Below are 8,278 nucleotides of genomic sequence, written 5' to 3'. Positions count from 1 at the left end.
CAATATCTTATTAAAAGGCTAGGGATGTGTTTGTTGTTGTTGCTGAATGCTTTTTTGTTCCCTTTGGAGCAATACCCTTCCTCACTTTTACTGTCTGCTTAGAATTTTTTAAACCTTTATTAAAAAAATATATATATTAAGTCTGTCTATCAATGGGCTACTTCATTATTTTTCTTCTCGGTTGGCTACACTTGTTTACCTTTCAATTTTCACTGTTGTAGAAGATGAGCCCTCATGAATGGCAGCCAATAACAACACCAGGGCATCTGACTTCATCCTGGAGGGGCTCTTTGATTATCCCCACTTCCGTGGTCTGTTCTTTGGAGTCTTCCTGTGCAACTTCGTGGCTGCTGTCCAAGTGAACTCCCTGATCATCCTGGTGATTTGTCCTCCACCTGCCTCTGTACAAGCAGAGCCCTCATGAATGGAAGCCAATAACTACACCGGGGCATCTGACTTCATCCTGGAGGGGCTCTTTGATTATCCCCACCTCCGTGCTCTGTTCTTTGGAGTCATCCTGTGCGCCTTCGTGGCTGCTGTCCAAGCCAACTCCCTGATCATCCTGGTGATTGTCCTCCACCCACCTCTGCACAAACCCATGTACTTCTTTGTTGCTAACCTGGCTCTAATTGACCTTGTCTGCACCTCCTCTGTTCTGCCCAAAATGATGCAGAACCTGATAGTGGGAAAGAAAACCATTTCCTTTAATGCCTGCCTGATCCAGCTCTTTACCTTCACCTTCTCAGGAGGAACAGAGCTTATTCTCCTTAGTGCCATGGCCTTTCACAAGTACGTGGCCATCTGTCACCTTTTACACTACGTAACGATCAAAACCAAGAGAGTCTGTATTACATTAGCAGCCTGTATCTGGGTGCTGGGTGCTATAATTTCCCTCTCGCACACACTACTAATGCTGCTTCTAGATTTCTGTGCACCTGGTCTATGCAGCACTACTTCTGTGAGATCCCAGCCCTTCTGTCAATATCCTGCAGCAAAATTTACCTCAACAAAATTATGACATTAATAGCTAACATTTTCCTAGGCATGATGAATGTCTTGCTGGTCACCATGTCCTATGGCTTTATCATCAGGAGCATCCTGAAAATTCAGGGCTCAGAAGGGAAGTGAAAAGCCTTCTCCACATGTTCCTCACATCTTGCTGTGGTTGGCCTCTTCTACCCCAGTATCATCTACAGCTATGTCTGGCCATCCTCCAGCCGCTCCCGGAAGGACAAGTTGGTTGTTGTGCTCTATGCATTTGTGACTCCCCTGCTGAATCCTCCGATCTACAGCCTACGCATCAAGGAGGTCAAAGCGGCCTTCAGAAAAATCCACCCATTCTATAAGAGAAATGCATCTTGGCAATAGTGAACTTGATTCCCTGTAACCTTTTGACTTCTATTCTCGGTCCACATTTTAAAACCCACCACTTCGATTTAGGGCCCCCGTTTCATCTACACATGCCCTAAATGCATCAGTTTATACCAGTTATATGTTGTGCCTCCTATAACATGAATTATTCATGATATCCTAACATGGATCCTATAGGACACACTGGGTGTATCTACATGTTCATTAATGCACTGTAATTACAGCACATTAAGTTTAGTGCCTATAGCAGGTAATTACTTAATGCGCTGTAATTGGCACTACTGCTCATTAGCACATATGAACGATTTTTGAGTGATGCTTAATGTCCGTTGACCTAAAGCTATTGTGCATTAGCACAGATGAATACTCTTTGTGTGATGCTTAATGCCCTTTGGACTAATCTACCACATGTTGGCATAGTTTTTGCCAGCCACGCTAATGCACACTAGAATTAAGCCTACAGGCATTAAGCATCTCGTGTAGATGTGCTCACTGTGTAGCATTATTCTTCCAATACAGGATTATTCCCTCAGTGTGTATGAAGGAAAACAAACAGACCAATAAACCTTGAATCTCTCTTTGTTCTTTAGGTTTTTTTGTGAAAAATTAAAATTCAAACTATATCTCAACATATTGTGGTTCCCGTTTGAATTTTACTTACCCATGTGTCTTGTTTAGGTTCCTGAGTTTTATAAACAAGTGTTTATCATAATTAATTTTTGTTCTCATTTAGGAATTCTGTACAAATGCAAGGCCATGGATAAGTTATTAATAAAATCATCTCTTTTGGTTGTATGGTGTTATGATATGAAATCTACTGTGGTCAGAGGTATCATATCAACTTATTGTTGATGGGTCTCCTTTTAAATATATTTTAACATGCTTTTAATAGATCTATATCTACTGTGTTAAGGTGCAAATCTACCCTGCCTTCCCCTTTTAAATCTATCATAAAATACCAATGTGAGGAAGTGGTCAGTAAGGCTAACTGCACCTTGTCATGCATCTACAGATGCATTACAAGCAGGTCCAGGGAGGTGATCCTTCCCCTCTTTGCAGCACTGGTCAGGCTGCAGTTGGAATACAGCATCCAGTTCTGGGTTCTGCACTTTAAGAGGGATGTGGCTAACCTTGAGAGGGTCCAGAGGAGGGCCACCCGCGTGGTCAGGGGGCAGCAGGTCAGGCCCTATGAAGATAGACTAAAGGGCCTGAATCTATTCAGCCTCCACAAGAGAAGCCTGAGGGGGGATCTGGTGGCTGTCTATAAACTCACCAGGGGGGACCAGCAGAAAATAGGTGAGGCTCTGTTCCTCCGGGCACCATCTGGGATAACAAGGAATAACAGCTACAAGTTGATTGAGAACAGGTTCAGGCTTGATATCAGGAGGCATTACTTTAGGGTTAGGGCTGCCAGGTTCTGGAATGGGCTCCCAAGGGAGCTGGTGCTCTCCCCTACCTTGGGGATCTTCAAGAGGATGTTGGATAGATACCTGGCTGGGGTATTATGATCCCAGCACTTGTTCCTGCCCAGGGTCGGGGGTCAGACTTGATGATCTGTTCAGGTCCCTTCCAACTCTAGAAACTATGAAACTACCTTTTAAACCTTAACAATGAAGTCTCAAGGGGAAGAAGGATGGTAGGAAAAAAGGAGAGAAAGACAAGAAGCATGTTAAGAAGCATTTGAAACAGGGTTGGAAGTCATGAAAGAATATTTTGCAATTTCCATTGTTGCCATTATGTTGAGTTATAGATAGTTCTTATAGATAGTTCTACATGGAAAAATGCCATACACTGGTCCCCTGCCACCCTAAAAGCAAAAAAAAAAAAAAAGATTAACATTATTTTTCCCCCAAGGAGGCCAGGAAGGAGAGCACCACCATTTAGATTTTCTTAAGCTATTGTTTTTGGGGGCAGAAGACTATCCTAGAACCTACCTTATGTAGCTCTCAGGAAATAGTGAGATCAAGGGTGGATACTATTTCACTTAGTGGCCATTCAGAGGACAGCTCATGGTTAATTTGGTGATACCTGTACAAATTGCAGGACTCTCTTTGTCCTGCTGCGAGTGCCTATGTGCCACAAGGATTGGAATTGGAAGATATCTACATGGCTCTGGAGGGCATCCATGACCCACACTGCCCGGCAATGGGTAATAGAATCACTCCTGCACTTCTGTCGGGTAACTCAGAGTTGATCACAAGCTGAACTTTGGGCAGCTACTAGGTAAAATCAGGAGAAAGAATTATTTAAACTTTAAGGCATTCTTAGCGCAAGAATAAATGGAAATAAGCTTCCTGTGAACATTTTTTAGGTTGGAAATTGCAGCAAATATCTCACCATTAAAGCAGCAAGATTCTGGTGAGACTCCCCAGAGAGGTAGATTCAGGGCAAGGAAAAACAGCAGGTTTAAGGGGTGGGGGGGGGGGGGGGGGGTGGCTATAAGATGTGAAAGGCAAACTTTGAATATCAGCACTGGGATATTTAAGGGTATATTTTTTGTGGCAAGTCTCAGAATTTTTGTGACAAGCTGTCCTACAGGCTAAGGCAGACAGAAGGCAAATGAACATGGAAAGGGGAGAGAGGCAAAAAGAGGCAGGGAATGAAAATGCTCTCTACTGGGGAAGGGGAGCAGGAACCAAAGGCTCATAGGGTAGGTGCTCTGGGTTAAGTCCAAGCTTGTGTGGGGAGTGGTGTCAGCTTGGATCTGCCCCTTGGCTTGCTCAGGAGTCCTTTGAGAATCAGGAACAAGAAGGATCAGTGCAGTCAAGTCATGGTGGACCCTGGGGTTGCAGGAGACTGGGAAGCTGGCAGCCCCAATGGAAAAAAGTCACCCTTCCAGTACCAACCTATTGAATTTCTATTTCCATAGAAATTCCAGTTGGACCAAGTTCCTGAAAACAGCAGTCTAATCCTTGAGTCCAGCTGGAGCCTATGCTGGCCAGCTGCATGGATGCTTCAGCATGTGCTGAAGAGGATGGGGGCACACCACCATCACTTCTCTCTGAGATCCTACCATGAAACCTACTTATTGAATCAAGGGGAATTTATTTCCCAGTGATGCATGCATACGTATTTATGGACTCATGCCAGCCTAGGAAACATTGCCATGAGGCATACTCAGAACGACTACCAATGGGTGTACCATCAATAAAGCCACTGACCTTACAATGATGTATCGCTGTCTAGGAATTAGCAAATGCTCTGTAAAAATAACATACATCCCAATTTCATCCCATTTTACCTAAGTGGACCAAACAAAATTATGTCAGAAGGATTCTCTCAGGTTCGATCAGTTGTACAATACCACCAACAAACCTATATTTCATCCTGTTACTCATGTGCCAAAACCCTGTTCCAGGCCTGTACTGAAATTGGGGGGGTAGTGAATATCAAAGTGTAACAGATGGCCAGTGTGGGCTCACCAGATCGGCTTGACATACTTACTCTGGGCTAGAAGCAGTGCCAATGACCTCTGAGCCACTGCAAGGGTGAAGCTGGGGAGCCCTGCTCTGTGGAGAAGGGGAAGGAAATTGAAAGAAGGGGTTTTCAATCCTCTCTTTCATAGGGAAGGGGGATGGCCGGGGTTGGGGGCCAGCCACCCTGAGCCCTGGCTGCCCCCTTTGCCAGCCAGGGAGGGACTGCCGGAGGGGATAAAAGCAGCAGCCGAACTGGTGTGGGTTCTGCTGACAGTGGCTCTGGGGAACGACGCAGGAGGCCTAAGAAGACCTGGGGTGAGCTAACCTAGCTGAGGGAGCAGAAAGACCCCTCTAAAGAGCCTCGACAGCCCCGGGAGAAGAAGGCAGTGGCAGTCGGCTGTGCCTCCAGCCCTGCAGCGGGGGGGAGCTGTGGTCAGGGCTTGGGGCAGAGAGCTGGTGCCCCAAGTCCCCATCACAGTGTGCTGGGTGTGCCAGGTGTCCCAGAGGCTAGGGGCAGCAGTCAGCCCCCCACTGCACTGCGGAGAAGAAGCAGCAGCCAGGAGCATAGGAGGCATCCTTATCCGGAGCAGGGAGCTGTGCCGGTGAGTTGAGGAAACACCACACCTTCCCTGGGGAAGTGGGACAGCAGCAGACAAGGCACTGGGATCCTGAGGAGCAGCAGAGTGCCAGGATGAGGGTCCCAGGGAGCTTGGGGTTCAGGCCAGTGCTTGGAGTGGGATTGGTGAGCTGCGGTGTGTGGAGTGCTGAGCCAGTCATCTGGAGCAGGGGTTTAGAGCAATGACCCCTGAAAGCTACTTGTCCTGCTGACCCTTTTCCACTGACTGCCCCAGAAGGGACTCAGCCCTGTCCCTTATTCTGCAGCTGATGGTCATTGGATGACGTCCCTGAGCTTTGTGCTTGGGTCATGCTGATTGCTGCAGGAGCCTACTCTGCTTGCTTTTTTGGTTGCCACGGAGGGTCACCGTTCAGCCTCTTTGTGGGGCTGGGGTTTGATACAGTTTGATTGCTGCAGACCAGAAGAGCTGAACCTGTTGCAGTCTGTCGCTTTTTGGGAAGCCTGTTGGAGCTGCTGGGAGTGAGCACCTTGCTTTCTTGTGGTAGCATCTCAGCAGCAGCTGAAAGCTGCCAGTTCCCCTACCTGTGGGTCTTGAGTCAAGGGTTGACATGAATTCAGGTTTGTTTTGTGATTCTGGTTATGCCATTGAAGTTCACGTGTAAGTCACCTTTCCTATTATTCTTGTTCTGTAAATAAAGTGTAAACCGTTAAATCAGTTAAGTGTTAGACCTTCTTGGGGCCACGGGCTGCTCTGTGGGAAGCAGGGGCCGGCTGAGAAGTAAATTGATGCTGGCAGGAAGCCCTGCCCCAGTCTCACCACACCATCCCTGATATTGGGCAGGGGTGGCAGCTATTGGGCCAACACCTGGGTTACAAAAGTCAAAGGATTGTCCTCCTGGTATCACCAGTCTTCCAAATACTCTTGCAGTCATGAGATTCAGAGGAAGCACGCTTTCCTGCCTATGGTTTTCAATATTAAAATATTGAGACTCTCAATTTGTCAGCATTGTGCCTGACTTCATATTTTCTACCCAGTGATTATCAGTCCCGGGGTTGGGTAAATACAATGAAATTGATAAATTAAATTGTTTTATCATAGTATCATAGTACTTAGGGTCAGAACGTATCATCAGGTCCGACTCCCTGCAGCCCGAGCCCCTGGGAGCCCATTCCAGAGCCTGACAGCCCTAACCATCAGGTAATGTCTCCTAATGTCCAGCCTGAATCTACTCTCAGTCAACTTATGGCCGTTATTCCTAGTAACCCCGGGTGGTGCCCAGGGGGACAGAGCCTCCCCCAGTTCCCACTGGTCCCCCCAGTGGGTTTGTAAACCACCACCACATCCCCTCTCAGCCTTCTCGTGTGAAGGCTGAATAGGTTCAGGCCCTTTAGCCTCTCTTCATAGGGCCTGCCCCGCTGCCCCTTTAACTTCAGTTCAGAGTTTAGCCCATTGTGTTTACTGAACTGCACTATTTCCTCCCTCCAAGAGGGCAGTCTGGCCAACTGACTTCCCAGGCCAATTAAGAAGTAAGGCTTCAGGGAATCGGAAGGTGATGCACCCGTGGTATTAGCAGGGGCGCTGCATGCTAGATATCCTGGAGTGGAAAGTCAGATTGAATCACAGATCAGCTGGAATCTGGCCCAGTGATCAGAGACCATATTGGATGAAAGGTTCAATGCAGGCCACTCTCATAACTACCACTCATCTAATAAGAGTCCAGCATTGCACCCTGAGAAGTCATCCTTTCTTCATGAGTGATTAAGATGAAATCTGCCTGTGTTGATAGAAACCTTATCAGGTTTACAAAGAAAAGTAGGAGGAAATTGTGTTTCCTTTAGGTTATTTCATAAAAGGAGAGAGCCCTTCATAAAAAACAAACAAACAAACAAAAACTCCTAGAGGTATTTTGCCAACTTAATGGAGAATATTTTTCCAACCAGTTTGAGTGACGCATACTTTTTTGTTCCCTTTTGGGGCATTGTTTGAGTGAAATCTTAGATCGGTTCACAAGGGACTGGCAAACTTTTTGTAGAAGGAGGACCTTTGAAATGAGAATCATCTTAATCAATTTACAACTCACTTGGAGTCAGTACTTAAATTGTCTCCTGCACTGTAAAGAATTAATCTGTGTGGCTCTACAGAGAGGTGAGATTTTTCTTGATTCATTCCATCTCCTTTTCTTCCTTCCTGAGTTTTTTATAAGGCAAATGATACCCATTGTTTTCCTGAGATCAAACTCCTTTCTAAGTAGTGTACATGATAATATATAAAGAATAAGTATAAATGGTCTCTTACATACTTTGCAGCATATACACGGTTCCTCATTTTTAATAATAGTGACTAAATTCCACTCTTATATTTTTTCATTTATTTTTGTGGTTACTTACTCTGAAATGTACCTCACTGTCCTGTCTAGAAATACACTTTCTTCAGTTGAGTTAAGGACATTTCATCTGCAATCTGATCTGTGTTACACATGTGCCAATCTGGTCTGAATTCACAGCCATCACCCGGGTTCCTGTGAATTTCACTGCGGTCAGAATCCAAATTACAGGTGGTACAATACTATAATTGATAGTTATATAATAGTTATATAGGTGGTACAATACCATAATGGTGGTGTCAGTGACAAATGATGATTATATGTGGTACAACACTATAATGGTGGTGTCAATGGCAAAAGAGTCAGGAGAGAGGATGAGCGCTGAAAGAGTTTGCATTCAATCTGTAAAGTGATGCAAAAGGTGCAAATGGTTAACCAGACTTGTTCTAGGAAGATCTCCGGAAGATTGAGAAATACTGGCCATGGGAGTCTTCCTACTTTCACCGTTTTTCATAGAATCATAGATGTTAGGGTCGGAAGGGACCTCAATAGATCATCGAGTCTGACCCCCTGCATGGGCAGGAAAGAGT

The 8,278-nt window shown here is 45.6% G+C and overlaps 1 pseudogene; it reads left to right on the top strand.

The window, feature by feature from the left end:
• The first annotated feature begins 424 nt into the window (after positions 1-424).
• Positions 425-1,368, top strand: LOC106723139 (annotated as a pseudogene).
• The last annotated feature ends 6,910 nt before the right edge of the window (positions 1,369-8,278 follow it).

The sequence above is a fragment of the Alligator sinensis genome, unplaced genomic scaffold (assembly GCF_000455745.1).
Source record: "Alligator sinensis unplaced genomic scaffold, ASM45574v1 scaffold1114_1, whole genome shotgun sequence".
NCBI lineage: Eukaryota > Metazoa > Chordata > Crocodylia > Alligatoridae > Alligator > Alligator sinensis.
The sequence above is the reverse complement of the archived record's forward strand: the minus strand, read 5'-3'. Positions and strand labels throughout refer to the sequence as shown.